The following is a 22,344-nucleotide window of genomic DNA, read 5'->3' on the forward strand; positions in this document are numbered from 1 at the left end:
AGATGTAAAGAACTATAGTCTCTATACTCCTAACTTAGCAAGTTACAGACATTGCCTGAGGTCATTTGGATTTAGTTGGTGGTTATTTCATATATGAGGCCTAGATTCACTTCTCATGAGGTAAAGTTGTTAGAAATTTGTTTGTTATAAAACCAGGTAGACTACAAAGTCTTATTCTCATTAAGCCTCTGATTTTTTTTTTTTTTTATTCTCATCAGGTTTAAAATCTAGAATTGTTTTCTCAAGGGGTAAAGTGTTAGTTGCTCAGTCTTGTCTGACTCTTTGTGACCCCATGGACTGTAGCCCACCAGGCTCCTCTGTCTGTAGGATTCTCCAGGCAAGAATACTGGAGCGGGTTGCCAATTCCTTTTCCAGGTTTCTTCCCAGTCCAGGATTGAACCCGGGTCTCCTGCATTGCAGGCAGACTCTGGGTATGTTATGAATGCCTGACCAATCTCTCTTTTCTGGGCTATCTAGCAGGTTGTATTTACAGCAGCTGTGAGGAATGAGGTAATGTCTCCCTCTGGGCCAAAGAGGATTCCTCAAACTCAGTGTAACTTGGCTGCAACACAAACCCATCAACATCCACCTAGACTGCTTAGTATCACTCCTTTGACCTAGGAAGACATGAGGAACTGATGTCAACATGATGGTCATGCTCCTTGCTGTGCTCTGAGTAGTGAAGTCCTTTGTCTTTGACCCAGGAGTCTCACATCTTCAGTCAGCATCCATGGAGAAGTAGCAGGCTAACGTACTAACTCTAAGGGAAGTAAAACAAAATCCCAGACCCTCAGACTTCATCTTTTTTTTTTTTTGAATGATTAAAAAGCTGTATTATGTTAGATAGACAAATTCAAGTGCATAAAGAAATTTCCTTAAATTTAATAAAGATACTGAAAATGTTCTCTGCATTAAAAAAAATATTTACAGTCTCTCTCTCTTTTTTAAAACAGTTCTGTACATATAAATTTACAGAACAACCCCGTCAACTGTCTGCATCAGTAATCCTTGCTGGTGGGCTCACCATTTACAAGGAAGACATCATTCAACGCAAGCTGTCACAGAAACTGTCCTACCAGCCAGGACCTCTTAACTTGAAGGATCATTGCCAGGTCTCTTTTATCAAGATCACCAATCACTTGGAAGCCCTTAGCTACCACTAACAAAGACCTGTAAAATCAATGAACAGTCACTGGCTTCAGTGCAGTGTGACTAACTGCAATTACTGCCTAGTGGCCATGTCTACACCCTATGCTGCCTTCGATCCTTGAAGTCATCAGTGTAGTTGAGAACAGAAAGAAAACCCCTCCCCCTGGCTAATGACTGTGAAAAGCCCGTGTAAGACGATTGAGTTGAGGGTTAAGGATTCATCTTGCTAATGTCAAAAGTGACACTAACAAGATTCTTAGCCTCATCCACCAGATGAGGGTCCTCTGCGTCCAGGTCTCCAGGAGCAGGTTCCACCACCTTCACCAGACAAAGGATTGGAACCTCCTCCTCTCAAAGGCTTTCTGTCAGATTTTCGTTTCGGGATGACTGGTGAAGTAGAAGGCCCAGGACTGTCTTCTTCCTGAGGCTTTCTTGTATTTCCTTTATAACTTTTTCCTTCTTGCATGCTAGCCCACATTTCAATCTTCTGTCTCCTTTTTTGTTCTTCAAGCTGTCTTAATTTCTCTTTATGTTTTTCAACTTGTGCATTTAATTCTTCTTGCATTTTCAAACGAGCAGCTGCTAAAGCCTCCTGTCGTTTAACAACAATATCAGGTTCCAGGGCAGCGGCAGCTTGATCTAAGTGCCTCTGCCTCAAGGTCCTCAACCGGGTGGAAAGCTTCTGAAATACCACGTAGAGAAGGATGCAGCTGAAGACGATGTACCAGCCGTAAGTGGCCAGCAGGGAGCCCACTGTGACGTGAAGGAAACGCAGCCCCTCGGTCTTGAGGGCGGGCCGCGCGGATAGCTGATCGCCGTCCCGCTCCATGGCGACGCAGCCCCGGCCAGCCCCGCGACGCACACCAGACTTCACCTTGATTTCCAAGAATTTCATCACCCTTAAACAAGCCTCTTACAGAGTAGAATTGCCTAAAAATCTGTGTCAACTGAAATAGGATAAAGGCAAAAATGTCAACTTTATTCAGTGTATTTGTTTTTATACTTTCTGCAATCTACCAAATTTGTAGCCTGTGTATTACAAACTGCGCTCTTCAAAAGAAACAATTCTTAAAAATTAAGATCTGCGGTACTTTTCTTCCAACAATACAAACTAACCAAAATGTTCAGGGTTTCTGCTATGTGCCGTGGTTTGCAGTAGAGATAAAAAGGTGAATAAGACACAGCCCCATACTTTTAGGACTCTGGCTTTGATAGAGACACCAAGCACAAGGGTGTATCTCAAATACAAGACTGAGTATGATCGGATACAGCTGAATTCTAAGCAAAGAATGGGTGAAGAATAGGGAAGAGGAGGTTTAGTTCAGTTATTATTTATTCAGAGGGTAAAACAAGAGTCAAACATTGAAGGATGGCAACTCCAACAAGTGGGAGAATGACGGGGAGGGAGGGTGTGGGAAACAAGGGAAATGGTGTGAGGAGGTGCACTGCACACAGATAGTGCGGGATAGGGACACAGCAAGACAAAGGGCAAAACGATTTTGCAGATCCCAACTGGAGTCAGCAGGTGGTTCAGGGTGGTTCAGGGTGCCTGGACGCCGCTGAGAGACGTAAGTTCAGACGAGTTCTGTTTGAAGTGCCCATGAAAGCTTGCAGAGAAACCGTGCTCTCTGCAAGAGGTGGGAAATGTGAGTTAAACTCAGGAGAGAGATTAGAACAGGAGATACATTTGGGAATAAGGGGCAATACTTGAAGCCATTATACCAGAATAAAGGAGGCAAACAGTAGCCTGCAAAAGAAGTAGCCGGCCAGGTGTGAGAACCAGGAGACTGTGGAGGAGTGATACTGTGTGACAAGTTCTGCAGGAAGCCCCAGGGAGTGACTCAGTTCAGTTCAGTTCAGTTCTCACGCGACCCCATGAATAGCAGCACGCCAGGCCTCCTTGTTCATCACCAGCTCCTGGAGTTTACCCAAACTCATGTCCATCGAGTTGGTGATGCCATCCAGCCGTCTCATCCTCTGTCGTCCCCTTCTCCTCCTGCCCCCAATCCCTCCTAGCATCAGGGTCTTTTCCAATGAGTCAACTCTTAGTATGAGGTGGCCAAAGTATTGGAGTTTCAGCCTCAGCATCAGTCCTTCCAATGAATACCCAGGACTGATCTCCTTTAGGATGGAGTGGTTGGATTGCCTTGCACTCCAAGGGACTCTCAAGAGTCTTCTCCAACACCACAGGTCAAAAGCATCAGTTCTTCGGCACTCAGCTTTCTTCACAGTCCAACTCTCACATCCATACATGACCACTGGAAAAATCATAGCCTTGACTAGATGGACCTTTGTTGACAAAGTAATGTCTCTGCTTTTGAATATGCTGTCTAGGTTGGTGATAACTTTCCTTTCAAGGAGTAAGCGTCTTTTAATTTCATGGCTGCAATCACCATCTGCAGTGATTTTGAAGCCCCCCAAAATGAAGACTGATACTGTTTCCACTGTTTTCCCATCTATTTCCCATGAAGAAAAAGAGGCAGCTAGATTGGGTGATTGAGAAGTTCCCCTTGTTTCTGTAAATAGAGGTTACAGAAGAGGACAGAAGTTGATGGATGAGTGTCAAACAAGGAAGTGAAAGGGATGAACGTAGACTTAAATGTACACTACTATTTTGAGAAGTGCGGCTGTTAAAAGAAGGGAAAAGAGAGAATATAGTCTCAAAGGAAATGAATATTTCATAACGAATCATTCAATTTGAATATGTGTATAGGCTAAGGAGAAGATGTCAAAAGGCAAAATTTTTAAAAAAGAGAAATGAAAGAAAGAGACAAGGAATAATGAATCAAGTCACAAAGTAGGTAAAAAGATGTCCCTTTAACATAGAGGGGGTAGGCTTGAATACAAGGTAGAATATCGTTTTTCTGAGGCAGAATGGAAGGAGAAACAAATGGCTAATGATTCAGAGAAAATCTGAGCATTCTCCATGTATAATCCGGTAACCTATCAGTTAGATACAAGGAAATTTGGCAGGCGTAAATTCAGCTTGGAAAGAGAGAACCTGGATTGAAACAAGTGCTGTGGAGAATTGAAAAGACAATTAAGGATGAAGAAAAGAATCGACAAGCATCTCTCAGAGCTCAGCTATGGTTCATCATAATGGATCCCATCAGAGTCAGCTGGGGCACTGTATTAGCTCTGGCCTAGAGAGCTGAGCAAACCCGGGTCTGGGAATTGTATACAATGGAGGTCAAAGAGACAAAACAGAAGTCTATGGTGCTTGTAGACTTTTAGATACATTTAACCAAGGGGTCTAGACTCACAGGGGAGCTAGAGAGCCTAGTAGCGGACTCACAGCCCGGGAAAACCACCAATGAAGACGAATGAAAAAGAAGAGGGGGGATTATGTTCACACACCTGTTTTTCAGGTTTGATAGGGATCTGTAGTTTAGAGTGGATCCAGAGAGGACAGAGTGTCCGCGGCAGCTCAGGCTAGCCTCATGACTGGTGGAGCTGACTGAGGTGGTCAGCGAGGCTCGGGGCATTTTACAACACTTCAAATTGGCAAAGTGTTTTATGGCTGCTTATCAACTACCCAAATACTCTTCTGCACTGTTGTTTCACACATCCGTAAATTTCACCTTATCCACTCTATGTATTGTTAAAACACAAGGATAATATAAATGGGTGTTAAGAACTTCAGAGAAGTTTTTCTTGAGTCCTTTTAAAAATTTTATTTACTTTCCAATTTGTGGGTTGAGCCCAAACTAATTTATTTATGGCCCCGTGGTAGACTGCTTTCCATTTTTTCTCTCACCTATAACTAATGAATTAATTGTGAGGTTTTGTTTAAAGTCTATCCTCCCCACTATATTATACTCTTCAACAGGTCAGGGAATATGTCTGTTCTCTTCCATCCTATAGCCTGGAATATTGAACACCTAAAACAGTTCCTAGCACATCAGGGTATTCAAAAAATACTTGCTGACGTGTGATTGCCAAGGGGAAGGAGGTGTGTTGGAGGGATGGAGTGGGATTCTGGGGTTAGCTGATGCAAACTATTACATTTAGATGGACAGATGACAAGGACCTACTGTATGGCATAGAGAACTACATTCAATATCTTGTGATAAACCATAATAGAAAAGCATATATGTTTTAAAAAAAAAGAATGGATATATATCTGGATATATATGTATAACTGAATCACTTTGCTGTACAGCAGAAATGAACACAACATTGTAAATCAACTCTAGTTCAATTTAAAAGTTGTGGTTGTTAAATGTTTTTAAAAGAAGATACTGGCTAAATACAGGCAGCCTCTGTTAGTTGATTAATGCTTCTCACTGCTTACTGCATATGTGGCAAACTGGAAATGTTTCTTTTCATTTCACGAATATCTGTAATGTTCAAAGAGGATAAGATGCCTTTTATTGTCTCTATAAACTGTTACATTCTCTGCATACACTGTTGAAATGACAAGAAACAACATGCTTGCTTTTAACTCATCCTCCAATCTCTTCCTTTCAAACTGATGTAAAATTTTCAGAGTATTTCTCAGTGTTAATCCTCATCAGTTTTAATAGAAATTTCCATAAATTTCTCACCACGTTGCATTATGAGATCATCTTCAGACTTTCTGAAATTTCTGTAGCAATGTTTATGTCATAGTCTGTAGCTCAGAAAATAAGCCAGTTAATTAGGATGTTAGCCAGAAGGAACGTATCCATTCATTCAAATCGTGGTCTTAACTGTCTGTAATTGAAGAATCTGTAAATATTCTTCTTTATAGTGCCTCACTGCTGCCCTCTTCTGGTGGCACATAACAGCTTAGGCTGCTGCTGCTGCTGCTAAGTCGCTTCAGTCGTGTCCGACTCTGTGCGACCTCAGAGACGGCAGCCCACCAGGCTCCCCCATCCCTGGGATTCTCCAGGCAAGAACACTGGAGTGGGTTGCCATTTCCTTCTGCAACGCATGAAAGTGGAAACTGAAAGTGAGGTCGCTCAGTCGTGTCCGACTCCTAGCGAGCCCATGGACTGCAGGAACACTGGAGTGGGTTGCTATTTCCTTCTCCAATACATGAAAGTGGAAACTGAAAGTGAAGTCGCTCAGTCATGTCCGACTCCTAGCGACCCCATGGACTGCAGCCCACCAGGCTCCTCCGTCCATGGGATTCTCCAGGCAAGAGCACTGGAGTGGGCTGCCATTGCCAGATAACTATTAATAGATGTTCATTTTTACTTGGGCTTCCCTGGGGTCTCAGGGGTAAAGAATCCACCTGCAATGCAGGAGACACAGGTGCAGTTCCTGGGTCGGGAAGATCCCCTGGAGAAGGAATGCCCGGGAAATCCCATGGACAGAGGTACAGTCAGTGGGATTGCAAAGAGTTGGACATGACTTAGTGACTGAGCATGCACGCATATTTTCACTTATGAATGAAAACAAATATGGCACTCCATAAAACAAAAAAGTTATAAATAAATTACAAGACTTAGTCACGGTGTAAGAAACTGGAAAACTTTTTTTTTTTTTTGGAAAACTTTTTTGAAACATTAAAATAGTGACACATACCATTTACCTAACCAACAATCTTTTTTAAACTTTTTCAGTAAAAATCCATTAATTGTTTTGAATTTCAATATAGAAAAAGTAATCCATAGTTTCATCTCTATGATATTCCACTGTAACTACAATAAAGTTTACACTTGGGCTATGGAGAAAGAGTTTGCTAACAAGGGCTTCCCTTGTGGCTCAGCTGGTAAAGAATCCCCCTGCCATGCAGGAGACCTGGGTTCGATCCCTGGGTTGGGAAGATCCCCTGGAGAAGGGAAAGGCTACACACTCCAGTATTCTGGCCTGGAGGATTCCATGGACTGTATAGTCCATGGGGTCGCAAAGAATCGGACACGACTGAGAGACTTTCATTCACTCACTAGCATTGCAAGGCATGTTTAAATGGCTTGAGAGGAAAAAAAAAGATCTATTAAACTATTAGGGTATTTTAGAGTGACTAAATATATGAAAGAAATACTGATAATTAAAGGAGTATTATCTGTTTATGAAATGCTCCAGAAGTCCTTCACTAGCAAATAATGTAGTGGTTCTGAACATACACATGAACTCAAGCCTTTGTTCCTGCTCTTGTCTCGACCCCTACCTTATTCTCACTACACATCCTACAGTCGGCGAAGACTGACAAACTTCTCATAAAAGTGGTCTCCACTCTGTCTCTCCTGTTGCTGCTGGTACAGGTCTTCTCCAGTTCATACTGTCACCCTCTACACCGGTTTTCCTGCTATCTGTCCCTCTCTGTTTCCACACTCAACCCTTCATGGACAGCCAGATAGCTTCTTAAAAACAGAACAGTGTCACCTCTACTTAAAAATGTTGGCTTTCTGTTGCCTGTGGGCTGAAGTCAAGGCCTCTGGTCTTGGCATGGAGAGTCCAACCTGCCTTGCTCGGCTCTGCAAGCAATGTAACGTAGTTTCTGCCCTTGAGCGTCCTGGAGTAGCATCCCACAGCACTCTGCTGTTTTTGACTCTGTGGCAGAGCTTGGTCCAAGGCTGTTATACATCGGTTACTTAATCGTCTCCCAAGAGACTGTGAGTCCTGAGAGTGCCCAGTGTCTCCCTGGCTCTCCTTTGAATCTCCAGCACGCAGCTGAGCTTGCTCCGTGACTAACACACAGGGGAAGCTCAGTGCAGGTTTGTGAATAGATGAATGAATGAACAAAGGCTGTTCTCCCCATCTTTAAGGAATTCTTCTTCAGTTTTTGAGTTTCATAGTGCCACCTCTCTAAAACCTTTCTTGACTCTTACCTAGCGTAAGTAATTGCAGTCACAGTTTTTTTTCTGTTCATATAAATTAGTTGTGCTTCCCTGGTGGCTCAGAGGTTAAAGCGTCTGCCTCCAATGCAGGAGACCCAGGTTCGATCCCTGGGTTGGGAAGATCCCCTGGAGAAGGAAATGGCAATCCACTCCAGTATTCTTGCCTGGAGAATCCCATGGACTTCTCCGTCCATGGGGTCGCAAAGAGTGGAAAAGGCTGAGCGACTTCACCTCTCTGTTGTATATACTCCAGCCTCCTTTCAGGTCATGCTCACTGAAAGGCAGCCTGGGAGAGTGAAAAGGGCATGAGCTGAAGGTAGACAACCCTGAGCTTGTATTATAGTCCTGCCACTCACTCTTCCTGTCACCTTCGATAGGTAAGTCAGCTTATTTTTAATTTTTAAAAATTGAAGTATAGTTGATTTACAATATTGTGCCAATTTCTGCTATTTAGTAAAGTGAGTTAAGCACATATATTCTTTTTTTCATATTCTTTTCCATTATGGTTTATCACAAGGTATTAAACACAGTTCCCTGTGCTATCCCGTAGGACCTTATTGTTACATTCTTCTATTTATTTATCTATTGGCTGTGTCACATGGCTTGCAGGGGACCTTACCTTCCTGGCCAGGGATTGAACCTGTGCCCTCATCAGTGAAAGCAGAGTCCTAACCACTGGACTGCCAGCGAATGCCCCAATTATTCTATTTTATCTGCTTTTCTAAAATGAACATTCCCCCTCCCTGTCTACATGAGGCTAACACCACCTCCCCATAGGTTTAATGCAAAGCTTAAAAGAGGAAGTGAGGAACTTTCCTGGCAGTCCAGTGGTTCAGGCTCTGTGTTTCCACCGCAGGGAGCGCAGTTTCTGTCCCTGGTTGGGGGACTAAGATCCTGCACTGCTTATGACACATTCGAGATTTTCATGAAGTTTTAGTATTTATTCCCTTTCCCTGAGGGTGAAAGTGAAAGTCACTCAGTCGTGTCACTTCCCTCTGTGACCTCATGGAGTCCCTGGATTTCTCCAGACCATACCTAATTTAAATCTAGGTTTCCAGGGCTTCAAAAACTACAGAGACTCAGTAATGTTTCCTGAGTAAATAAATGAATTTCAGAGCTGTATTTGGTCAAAAGTGATATAAATACATATTTTAACCGGCTTTTAAACTAATACAATTGCTTGTCATGCCTTCCTACTCACTTAGTGTAAATATTACATCTTAATACTCTGACATGGCTCAAATAAAAATTTTCTCATTTTTATGATTATAGGATCCAAAGTATATAGAGGTCAGACAATCTGAAGCATAAAGATTTTCTAATCTTTTGGGTATACTTCCATTTGTTTGTTTTCTTTCATTTAGTCATTGTAAAGTATGTCTATGAAGTATTTCAATAAAGTGAACTAATGTTTATATTTTAATGGAATACCTATATTATAATGTTAAGTAAGAAAAAATAGAATATAAATTAGTTCATACAGCATGATAGCAATTATATTTTAAAAAGTCACTGAGGATCAATGATTTTTTTTTCCAGAAATAGCAAAAATCCACCCTAAAATTAACATAAAATCTCAAGGGACCCTAAATAATCAAAACAATCTTTAAAAAGAAGAATAAAACTGGGGGGCTGCCATTTTTAGAAAAACTGGACTACATCAAAATTAAAAAACGTTTGTGCATCTAAGGACACAGTGAACAGAGTGAAAAGGAAACCCACGGAATGGGGCAGGTATTTGCAAATCAAGTAGCTGATAAGGAGTTTATATCCAGACTATACAAGGAATTCTTACTACCCAACAACACAAACAACCCAATTGAAAAATTAGTTAAGGGACTTCAACATTTCTCCGAAGAAGATATACAAATGGCCAACAGGCATAGGAAAAGATAAGCTCAATAAGCATAGGAAAAGATAAGCTCCCTGTTACTAACCATTAAAGAAATGAATAAGCTCATCATTACTAACCATTAAGGAATGAACATTAAAATTGAAATGAGATGCTGCCTCACACCCATTAGAATGGCTACTATGAAAAAAAAAACACAGGAACAGAAAAAGTGTTGGCCACAATGTGGAGAAGTTGGAACCCTAGCACACTGTTGGTGGGAATACAAAATGGTACAGCTGCTATGGAAAACAGCATGATGGTTCTTCAAAAAATTAAAACATAGAAAAATTGTCTGATCCAGCAACTCCACTTCCAAGTACATACCCAAAATAACTGAAAGCAGCGACTTGAAGAGATATCTGTGTACCATGTTAATAACAGCACTATTCACAATAGCCAGAAAAGATGGAAGCAACCTATATGTCCATTGACAGATAAATGGATACGAGAAATGTGGTATACACATAGATGGAATACTCTTCAGCCTTAAAAGGGAAATTTAGACATCTGCTACAATAAGGATAAACCTGAGAACATCATACTAAGTGAAGTAAGTCACGAGAGAACAAATACTGCATGATTCTACTCACACAAGGTACCTAGAGTTGTCAGATTCATAGAGACAGGAAGTAGAATGATGGTTTCCAGGGCTGGGTGGAGGGGAGAATGAAAAGTGATTGTTTGACTGTACAAGGTGAAAAGAATTCAGTGGATGGATGGGAATGATGGTAGCACAAAATACCACTTAAATGTGTACATTAAAAATAGTTATAAAAGTAAACTTGATGTGCATTTTACCACAATTCATGCAAACAATTTAAAAATAGTCAGGAGGCCAGGAGCCCAACCTGGCTCTCTGTGATGACCCAGAGGGGTGGGGTGGGCAGAAGTGCGGGAGGCTAAGGAGAGAAGGGGTATACATATAATTTTGACTGATTCGCACTGCTGTACAAAATTGTAAAGCAATTTTCCACCAATTAAAAAATAAGGGAAACATAAAAAGTTAATCAGAAGGAAATACACCAAAATATTGAGCTTTTGCTTCTAAAGTCATACTTTTTGATTATTTCCTCTTTTCATATTTTCTACAGTAACTATACAGAGTTATAGCATTAGGAAAAAAGGAATTCAAAAGTTTCAGATGAAAACTTACCCCAAATCTGTGTTTATTAGATTTCAATCCATTTCTGATTTAGAAGAACCTCCTAGTTAAAAAAAAAAAAAAAATTAAACGCAGAGGCCTTTGAATAAACACAGTAAGAAATAGTCTCTAAGTTTTTATTTCCTGCATTGTGTCACAGGCATTGTTGCATGCTTGCTATCTGAAACATCCGGATAAGAGAACAGAGGACACTCATGTTCCTTTGTCCCCCAAAAGAGTGGAGGAGTTACAACTGGTCATCACTCCTCCTCACTTTCGATTACACAGGAAGACAGTTATTACTTCAACCAGACTTTTGTTCCATCACGCTACTGAAAATGCCTTGATCAACATCATTGATAGACTCTACATACCTGAATCCAGCAGTCCGTTCTCATTCCTCATCTTAGTCAACACACCAACAGCTTGTGACGCAGACCCTGCCTCCTCTCCACCCTCCAGGACACCGCGGTCTTTTGTCTGTTCTCCAACATTATGGGTCACTCCTTCATGGCCTTTGGACTGGTTCTCTTCCTCTCCTAAATCCCATCCTGCTGGAATGTGCAAAGGCTCAGCCTCTGGCCCTCCTGCTTTCTCCATCTAAATCCACTCCTTGGTGATTTCATTTAGTTTATGGTTTTAAATCACATGTGCTACCCTGGTGGCTCAGATGGAAAAGAATCTGCCTGCAATGCAGGAGACATGGGTTCGATCCCCGGGTGGGGAAGATCCCCTGGAGAAGGGAATGCCTACCCACTCCAGTATCCTTGCCTGGAGAATTCCATGGACAGAGGAGCCTGGTGGGCTACAGTCCATGAGGTCACAAAGAGTTGGACACGACTGAGTGACTAATACTTTAAATAACATGTATTGGTTGAAAATCATCTATTTCCTCTCTCCCATTCAAACTTCTCTCTTGAACTTTACAGAAGCATATTTTCAACTGTTTGATTATGTGCACTTGGATATTCAATAGCATCACATTTTCAAAAATGTCCACATTGAAATCCTGATCTGCCTCAGCTAATGACTCCACCTTTCCAGGTGAGTGAAATGAAAGGCCAGCTCTTAGAAGAACTGTGTTCAGAAGAGGCTGAGTGGAAGCAGATGGAGTGATTGGAAGGGATACATCTTTGGAGAAAATTTGGCCAGGGGAACTCCTTGGTTCCCTCATGTCCACTGAGTCTTTTACTTTGTATGTGTGCAGCTTCAGTCTAAGAAGTTTTTTCTCTGACAACTGTGACTTGCGGGAATTATGGTATTAAGATGCTGTGGAACTTCTGAAATCTGTTGCATAATAAGCTTTTCTTTCACACTAACTTCCCTTTTCACATATGGTGGCTACTAGCTTGCAAATGAGTTATTACCAGCCTACCAGATGCTTCCCAGAAGCCATGATCAAGTATTTAAATCATAAATGATTTTAAGGTTGTACCACTGTTATTTCTGGTATATTTTTTAAGACTCTAGAATTTTGAAACATGTTATTATTGTGAGAGCAAAACAGTGTTATTGTAGAAAATTTGGAGAAAAAATATGGTAAAAAAGAAAAGAAGAATTACCCATGGTTGCACTAAGAAATAAACATTATAGTTTGATAGCATTATTTCTATGCATAGTTATAATATTTATGATGAAGTTTTAAAAAGTGTAGGCTCTCAAAATTTAAGTATTCTTTGACCATAATCAAGCAGTCTGATATTTGTCTCTCAACTGTGATGCCTAGATACACTCAGAAGTGATTTAACAAAACACTGTGACTCAGTACATATTTTGGTGGTTCTTTCACTCACGCTGCTGCTGCTGCTGCTAAATTGCTTTAGTTGTGTCCAACTCTGTGCGACCCCACAGATGGCAGGCAGCCTACCAGGCTCCCCCATCCCTGGGATTCTCCAGGCACTGAAGTGGCTAGCCATTTCCTTCTCCAATGCATGAAAGTTAAAAGTGAAAGTGAAGTCGCTCAATTGTGTCCAACTCTTAGTGACCCCATGGGCTGCTCCGCCCATGGGATTTTCCAGGCAAGGGTACTGGAGTGGGTCGCCGTTGCCTTCCTCTCTTTCACTCGTATCCTATGGTTAACTTTGGGGCAGTTTCTGCGTGTGTTATCTCTTGTTTCTCTGTCAGCCTTACTTCAGAACTAGACTTCCTCACCACTTCGCCCGCCCCCACATCCCACCTAACACAGAAAACTAATCCCAACCCTCAGTACTAACTTAACGTTTATCAAAGTGTTCCTAAGAGAAGATCTCTCCTACTGCGTATGTGGCAGGCACGGTACTCTTAATAGCAGGATGCAGGAGCCTGGGGTAAGGCCAGAACCTCCTTTGGGGTTATTTGTTCAAGTCAGGAAGGCAAGTGAAGGACAGACATAGTTGCAGGTACTGGGGAAAGTCTGGTTTGGCATGCATGTCATCTTACTCAGAAGGGATATTAAGAGACAATTGGCAGAGTTCTAGTAAATGGTTGGAATTCGAGGTAGAGGAAGTGTATTGCATGAGGCAGAGTAATGGAGAGATGTTAACAGCATAGCAAGGAGGTGGAAATAATAATTATTACCATTTATTAAGTAAATATGATGAATAATAGTACCCATCTCACAAACTGTAGTGAGTATTAGATAAAATAAATGTATATAAGCTTTGTAGCAATAAGACTGACATACAGTAGTCTCCTCGTATACACAGGAAATTGTTTCTAAGACACCCCAGTGGATGCCTGAAACCATGGATAGAACTAATGGGATAAAATTTATATTTTAAAGGAAGACAAGAAAACTTAAGCAGAATATTCTCTCTCCATTTGGGCCTTCTCCCTCCCCGTTTAGTGTGCAATGTTCGTCTGCATTATATAAAGGCTCTCCTGTCCATGGGATTCTCAGGACTCTCCAGGCAAGAATGGGTTGTCATGCCCTCCTCCAGGGGATCTCCCCACCCCAGGGATCGAATCTGCATCTCTTTTGTCTCCTGCATTGCCAGGCAGGCTCTTTATCACTAGAGCCACCTGGGAAGCCAGACCTCAAAGGTGGGAATGCAAAGATCAAGTTTTTCCTTTTTTCAGTGCTAACAATGTTTTCTTCTTAACTTTATTGTTAATTGAATTTTAGTTGACAGTATCAAACCCTATATATACCTTACATACATATCTCTGACAAAGTTTAATTTACAAATTGGGCACAACAGAAGAATAGCAATAACTAATAATAAAAGAGAACAATTGTAACAATATACTGTAACTGAAGGTACATGAACGTGGTCTCTCTCTCTCTCTTTCTCTCTCAAAATAACTTTTTGCATAAATTTAATGCCTTTCTGGGCTTCCCTGGTGGTTCAGGGGGTAAAGCATCTGCCTGCAATGCGGGAGACCTGGGTTTGATCCCTGGGTCGGGAAGATCCCCTGGAGAAGGAAATGGCAACCCACTCCAGTATTCTTGCCTGGAGAATCCCACGGGTGGAGGAGCCTGGAGGGCTACAGGCCACGGGGTCGCAAAGAGTCGGACACGACTGAGTGACTTCACTCACTCACAATGCCTTTCTATTTTAACTACACATTAATCACAAACTATGGCCAAAACATTTGCAATTTGAGGTGTGGTAGCCAAACTAGCACAAATTTTATTTTCATTCTTCACAACTTCATGAAAAGAAGGCTTGTCCTTACAGCAGATCTTAGCAAATTCAGCATACGATTTTTTTCCTTTCCTTATTAAGTCAAGAACTTTCATCTTTCCACTTAGAGGAAGCACTTTATGGCTTCTCTTTGGCATACCCGAATTGCCAGTGTCACTACTCTGGCTCGTTAGGGCCATTATGAAGTAAAATAAGGCTGACTTACTGCTGGGACAGTGTATTGGATAACCAAGACGGCCGCTAGGTGACTGACAGGGGGGCGACGCTCCACACTCAAATCAGGAGATTCACACCCGGGCCAGACAGGCCCGGGCCAGACAGCGCAGGATTTCATCACGCTACTCAAAAGGGAAGGTAATTTAATATTTTAGGGGCATCCTGGTGGTGCCAAAGGTAAAGAACTGGCTTGCCAGTGCAGGAGACATAAGAGACGTGTGTTCCATCCCTGGGTTGGGAAGATTCCCTGGAGGAGATCACGGCAACTCGTTCTAGTGTTCTTGCCTGAAGAATATGGACAGAGGAGCCTGGGGGGTACAGTCCATAGAGTTGCAAAGAGGTGACCGAAGCAACTTAGCAAGCGCCTGGTGGCTCGGTGGTAAAGCATCCGTTGCAGGAGGCACACGTTTGATCCCTTCCCTCTGAGAAAATTCCACGTGCTGAGGAGCAGCTAAGCCCAGGCACCACAACTGTTGAGCGTGTGTTCCAGAGCCCAGGAGCTCCAAATACTGAGCTCACGAGCTGCAGCTACTGAAACCCACACTCCTAGAGCCGGTGCAAGACACTGCTGTGAAAAGAGTAGCTCCCGCACCCCCAGCAACTAGAGAAAAGCCCGCTCAGCAAGGAAGACCCAGCACAGACAAAAAGTTTTCTTTTTAGATTAAAAAGAATTAAAAAAAAAATAATTTAGGAATTTCTGAGTTTTTTTCATTTAATGTTTCTGGATCAAGAGTAACTAAAACCATGAAAAGCAAAACCACAGATAAGGTGGGGGGGGGGACTACTGCACAGAATATACTTAATAAATGTGCATTAATAAATAATGAATGTGTGCATACTCAGTCATGTCCAACTCTTTTGCGACTCCCGTGGACTGTAAGCCCACCAGGCTTCTCTGTCCATGGGATCTTCCAGGCAAGAATACTGGAGTGGGTTGTCATTTGCTTCTCCAGGGGCTCTTCCTGACCCAGGGACTGAAACTGTGTCTCCTGCATCTCCTGCACTGTAGATGGATTCTTTATCCCTGAGCCATCCGGGAAGCCTGAATAATAAACATTTATAGTATTACTTAGAGGGGCTTCCCTGGTGGCCCAGCGGTGAAGAATCCACCTGAAATGCAGGAGATTCAGGAGACACTGTATATACTGTATATACATTCAAATCCTGGGCTGGGAAGATCCCCTGGAGGCGGGCATGGCATCCCACTGCAGTATTCTTGCCTGGAGAATCCCATGGACTGAGGAGCCTGGCGGGCTACAGTTCATGGAGTTGCAAAGGGTCGGATGCGCCTGAAGCGACTTAGCAGCAGCAGCAGCATCTTAATTCAGCAGTGGTGACCAGACTGAATGTCATTTATAGCGAGTGGGAGACACGTTTGCTTGGTTTATCAGACCTTTAGATACTACCTGCTTGTGAATTCCTGAACTCTGGGATCTGTTCACCTCATGTTGAATCCCAGCCACACAGTAAGTCCCCTGCTCCCAGTCGCTTTCCATTCATCACATATTAGGAGATCTGGTTCTAATTCTGGCTGGGTCACAAATGAGTTGTGTGAATTTAGGCAAGTCACCTTTCCCTGCTAGACCTCAATTTCCTCACCTTGAAAATTGGGGGAGTTTTAGAGATTGTCATGCTAGATGAAGTAAGTTAGACAGAGAAAGATAAAAATCGTATGACATTACTTATATGTGATATCTAAAAAAAATGATACAAAAGTACTTATTTACAAAACAGAAACAGACTCACAGACTTCCAAAACAAACTTAAAGTTACCAAAGGGGAAAGGTGGAGTGCTGGGGGATAAATTAGGAGATTGGGATTAACATATATACACTAGTATATATAAAGCAGATAATCAACAGAGACCCCTGTATAGCACAAGGAACTCTACTGAACACTCTGTAATGACCTAGGTGGGAAAAGAATCTGAAAAAGAATATACATATATACGTATAATGGAATCAGTTTGCTGTGGACCTGAGACTAAGGCAACATTGTAAATTATACTCTAGTATAAAACAATTTTATGTATTCTTTTAAAAAATTTATTTAAACATAAAATATAAAAAAGAATGTTAGGAAAAGAAAAAATTTGGAATTAGGAGGGTTGAGAAGGAAATGGCAACCCACTCCAGTATTCTTGCCTGGAGAATCCCAGGGGCGGGGGAGCCTGGTGGGCTGCCGTCTATGGGGTCGCACAGAGCTGCACACGACTGAAGCGACTTAGCAGCAGCAGCAGACTCTAAAGTCCTTTCCAACTCTGTGATTCCACAATACTATTTCACATCTCTCAAAACTGAGCAGCAAGTAACAGGATCAGTGTCAGCCTGGACTGCTAGCATAGCAGCTGCATGTTTTCCATGGGACTTAGAATTATTTCCTCCTAAGAATGAATCCCTTAAAATTGCCAGTATGACTATTTTAATGGTCACTGGCACATACCATGATATGTTAATGGCCCTGGACCTACAAGACGCTTATCACGTCCTCCCTAACTGCTACCCTCCAGCCCCAACCCCACCCCAATTTCAGAGTTCATGGTGTCTCAGTGAAACAGGCAGAATGGAGCCATAATACTTACTCTGGGTAATTCATCCTTTTTATGATTCTTATTTCAAAAACTATTAGCTAGATTCTGCATCTCTTCAATTTTATGGCAAGTGGTAAGGGCTGTAGATCTGATAAAAGTTTGATAAAGCATTTCTTTATCTATCTATATTTTGTACATCTATAATTAGGCAATTCAACAGATCATGTTAACATTGAAATCTGTCACCAAGGACCAGTGAAGTTCAAAGATACTTCACTGGTTCAGAAAATATCGACTTCTCAAATATGTTAGGGCAGTATTTCCAAAACTTTAGCCATTTACATACCACCTTCACAATCTTTACTATATCTGCATATTACCTGTAATAGTTTTTATTTAATCATTTCCTTAAAATCAATGGTAAATTTATTTTTACTTAGCATCTTCCTGAGCAATAAAATCCATGAAATTATAGATTTTAAAAGCTAGTTGCATTTTCAATGTACCTTGAACTAAGCACAACTCAAATTTTCAAAGTTGGGATATGTGTCACCTAAAATTGGTAGTTTGTATACCATATTTTGGGCAAGTTAAATGAATATGTAACTGATATTTTAGCTGCGATCATCTCTTTCTGTTCTTCAGCCAAAGAGGAATGACAGCATCAGATAATATTCTTACTTTTAAATCTGTCCCATAGAACTCTAGAAACAAAGGACATCACAATATCTTTGTTGTGATTTGCAAAGCAACGTTGCAAAAATAGATGTCACTGTCAATAAGAAGGACTCTCCAGGTGGCTCAGTGGTAAAGAATCTGCCTGCCAATGCAGGAGATGCAGGAGAAGAGACATTCATCCCTGGGTTGAGAAGATCCCTTAGAGGAGGAAATGGCAACCCTTTCCAGTATTCTTACCTGGAAAATTCCATTGACAGAGGAACCTGGTGGGCTACAGTCCATGGGGTCACCAAGGAGTCAGACACGACTTAGCAACTGAGCACGTATGCACGTCAATAACAAAGAACAGAGTACAGAGACAGGCAGCAAATACAGTAAAAATAAATACGGAATTAATTTACACCAAAAGTTTGAATGTATAGTCCTGTTCAAAGTTCTTCAACCTAGACACTTAAAACTCAGGAAACAAAAGCATTTCCAAGGAACATTTTATTTGGAAAAGTCCTCATTTTCTGAAATAGATTAAAGGACAGGAAAAGCAGTGTATGTGCTGTGTTCTGGGAAAAGGGTCAGTGACATTCTTTTGGAATGGGAGAAGCCATGGAATTTCAGAAATATCTTGAAATGCACACATTTACTCTTAATAAAAATTCCAGCTTCTAAACCCAAGCTTAAATCACACAGCCCTTGAAGGGAGATTGTTACAGTTTAACAAGTCAGGTGCGCTCATTACACAGTATTATTTTGGGTGGGGTTTTATAATATCCATCATAATTTGCATATCTCTTTTTCAACTTCAGAAAATATTTATATATATTTATTGTCTCCCTACTTATGCAAGCAGATGAGTATAAAATTCTGGTGTCTTGCTGGGGGAAGAATTGAAGAATTCATCTCAGGCTCAAAAAGATATTTGAAGTAGAAAGTAAATTATTGCTAGAATAATTTAAAGTATTTTGTTTCCTTGAGGCTACAGGTTGATAGAATTTGGACAGAAGAGATGCGAAGGGAGACAAATTTTTTTTGGATATAAAGCGGATAGAAAGACTTGGTTTGACAATTGTTTAGGTCTGTGTGTCTTCCAAGTGGTAAATTAACCTACACCCACCCCCTACCCCAAATAATGCATACCATACAGTCACATAATCTGTTGACACACCAATCAGACCTAGGGGAACACAGCTTCTGTGGTACGACTACTATTGCTCGTTTTAGTTCGCAGGGAAGAAAGAGGAGAAAGAAAAGAATGTGGAGACCATGCTGAAACATCAGTAAAGACTTGTACAGCAAAAGTGATTACAAGTGAGGAATTAAAGATGTTTATAACAATAAAGTATCAGCCGACCAAAAGCGGATCCTGTTTCTCATAAGAGTGCTAGCTGCACCGAGTTTAAAGAGGCAGAGGCAGATAGATGCGAACGCTACAGAGATGCCATTATGTTGTGACATAAAGCCCCCTCCTTTCCCACCCTGCCTCTTTGCACACTCACCCACCTGCAAATTCCAAACAGTTCTAAAGGTTTTTAATCTGTGGCTTTCCAAAGTCATTTGGAGCCTTAATTTTAAATGCTAAAATTGGCATTTTAATGAAAACGCTTTGGAATGAAAAGACTCTTTGGAATAGAAATACGAAGAATTTTAATTTTTCTAGATACTTTCCCTCTACATAATACTTCTTTATATGCAGAATTCCCCTCAGTTCATCCCAAATGAGAAGAGTAATTCTCCAGCCAAAAGTGATTGCTGCTGCTATCACTACCTACATACTCCAGCCAAACGTCCCAGGGTTAATTTTTCAAATAAGTAATCCCAACTACTTAATCAAACACCTCAATTCAGTGATAAATGAAGCCAGATTTTCACTAGCAGCTCTAGCATGCCTCTGGACTTGAGGACTTCATCATTTAAACCTTAAAAAAAAAAAAAAAAAAAAAAAAAACACCCGTTTCTTTTCTTCTCTTCCTAATAACCTAACACCGCTACAGGTGGCCCTTCCCCGGCCCCCACTCCCCCTCCCTTTCTAGGGAGTTTTCAGAAATGCAAATGTTCTGGAAACTCCAAAGTTATTTAAATGCAGAGAAGACCACCGGATGAAAACAGGATCACAATTTAAGAAAATACTTCCTTAAAAATTATTCCTTTATACCCACGTATACTGCGCTTTTGTCATTAGAAGGCTGATACTCACCATTATCTCGAGGAAGAGGAAATACACTTTAAACAAGCAAATCTAACTCTTAAAAAGTTAATTATAGCACAAGTTCCCTGAAATATACTGTTTCTCATAAACAGCCTCCATTTCAGGAAGTAGGAATTTAAAAGAAAACATGGCCTGTTATTGTCTCAGAGTCTGTGTAATTCAGCTCGGGGACTTTTCAGCAGTTCTGCGCCATAAGACACTCCCCTTTAGGAATTGCTTTAGTGAAAGGTATTCTGGGAGTTGTATTGCTACAGAGAAGTCCCTTCTTAAAAAAGTGCAAGAAAACTCCTTATTTGGATTGAGTCAGAATGGAGAGCCAGTCCACTGAGAGAATGTCAGTTAGAAGAAATGAGCATGACGTTGTTTTTTATCTATTATCAAAAGAAATTCTTGTGAAGGCTCCGTTCAGTACTCTATCTATTTTAGAATTAGTGTGTACAGCTGAGCTTGTCACAGGGACACCTATATTACCAAGTTTTTGGAGGGGGTTGAAAAATGAGGTTGGAATTTATCTCATAGAAAATCTCATTGGGCAGCTTGATTTAACAGTGAGGACTGTCTTATTGCATCACATAGTGGACATCATCCTTCAGTATAAATCTGCGCTCCAAATTCTGACAAAAAATACCAAAAGTACATGAAAAGGTTGGTAAATGTTTAACATTTTATTGAAAAAACTATTGATGTCAATACTTTTAATTTTCTCAGTCCTTTCTGAGCCTGCTGGGTTAAAGAAGTATCCGAAAGTGAAGGAATAAAAGATTTCACTAGTAGTAATTTGATAAATCTTGGTAGAGCCCTTTTGATATGTTTCCCCAAAACTGAGAAAGTAAATGACTAATAAAAAGAAAAAAAGTTTTAAGTGTTAGTCACTCAGTCATGTCCGACTCTTTGCAGCCCCATGACCAGGATCCTCTGTCCATGGGATTCTCCAGGCAAGAGTACTGAAGTGGGTTGCCATTCCCTTCTCCAGGGGATCTTCCCGACCAGGCACTGAACCTGGGTCTCCGGCACTGCAGGCAGACTCTTTACAGTCTGAGCCGCCAGGGAAGCCCTGGTGGAACAATTCACTCTCCCAAACTGGCCCTTCTCCTCCTGCTTCCATAGCCTCTGGCTCTCATAATAAGTGATTGGGGATTCCAGGATCAGATCTACTGGGGATCTCATAAGCCACTGGGCTCCTCTAACCAAAAAAACCATATTAGTGTTCTATTGTTACCTAAAAATTAACACAAATTTAACACCCATTAAACAATCTGTTCTATGAAGTAAATATAAAATATTTATAAATGAAGATGCATTTAAATGTCTATAAAATATTATAACTAGATGTACATTTTATAAGCATTTAAGAATTTAAAAGAAAAGTTATAAAGGTTCTTTGGTATACAAAAGCAAAAAAAAAAAAGGCAGGCCAACTCCTCTCTCTCCATCCTTCAAGTGCCCTGCCAATTTCCTTCTCACCATCTCATCATTCTCTTGAGAGCCTGAATTTTATTGCAGTTCTCCACATGTGAAAAATATTGAAGCATCAAAAAATTAAGTGAGAATTTCATGTGTGTGCTTAGTCACGTTCCACTGTTTGTGACCCCTGTGGACAGGCTTCTCTGTCCATGGTATTTTTCAGACAAGAATACTGGAGTGGGTTGCCATTTTCCTCCTCCAAGGGGTCTTCCCAACCCAGGGATCAAGCTTAGGTCTTCTGTGTCTCCTGCTTTGCAAGTGGATACTTTACCTGCTGGATGCAAGTCTCTGTCCTAGCAGACTGGAGTCCAAGATCCTCCTGCTGGTTTTGAAGTGAGTAGCCATGTTGTGACAGGGCCTGTGAGAGGCCAACAACCCCATGGCCAGGAACCTCGAGTGACACCTGGGAGATGAAAGCACCCCAGATGCCAGCTAGCAAGAAAACAAGGGACCTCAGTCCTACAACCTCAAGTGAATCCCACCAACAACCACATGAACCAAGAAGAAAGAAAGAAAAAAAAACAAAAAAACCCCACAAGCTTCTAAAAGGAACACAGCCTACTTGTTGCGGGAAAGAGAGTAGGGTATAAGAGGATGGTCACATCCCAGGTCACATCTGAGTCCCTGGAAGAGCTGCCAAGTGTGAGTTCTTGGCTTCACAAAAACAGGCCATCTCATA

The 22,344-nt window shown here is 41.3% G+C and overlaps 1 protein-coding gene, 1 non-coding gene and 1 pseudogene across 2 annotated transcripts in view; 1 reads left to right on the forward strand and 2 right to left on the reverse strand.

Annotated features, from left to right (window-relative positions):
• The window catches only part of ALPK1 (alpha kinase 1), a 112,446-nt gene extending 92,105 nt beyond the window's left edge, over positions 1 to 20,341 (reverse strand). The window contains exons 1-2 of the mRNA XM_068975307.1: positions 20,190 to 20,341; positions 10,964 to 11,015 (exon numbers count right to left, since the gene is read on the reverse strand). The gene's annotated coding sequence lies outside the window, so the exon portion shown is untranslated. The remainder of the gene's footprint in view (positions 1 to 10,963; positions 11,016 to 20,189) is intronic.
• Positions 1,412 to 1,978, reverse strand: LOC138082390 (selenoprotein S pseudogene; annotated as a pseudogene).
• On the forward strand, positions 7,965 to 8,036 carry TRNAW-CCA (transfer RNA tryptophan (anticodon CCA)). Its single transcript has one exon. It is a non-coding gene; the product is annotated as a tRNA-Trp (tRNA).
• Positions 20,342 to 22,344: the final 2,003 nt, after the last annotated feature.

The sequence above is a fragment of the Capricornis sumatraensis genome, chromosome 7, assembly GCF_032405125.1.
Source record: "Capricornis sumatraensis isolate serow.1 chromosome 7, serow.2, whole genome shotgun sequence".
In the NCBI taxonomy this organism is placed as follows: Eukaryota; Metazoa; Chordata; class Mammalia; order Artiodactyla; family Bovidae; genus Capricornis; species Capricornis sumatraensis.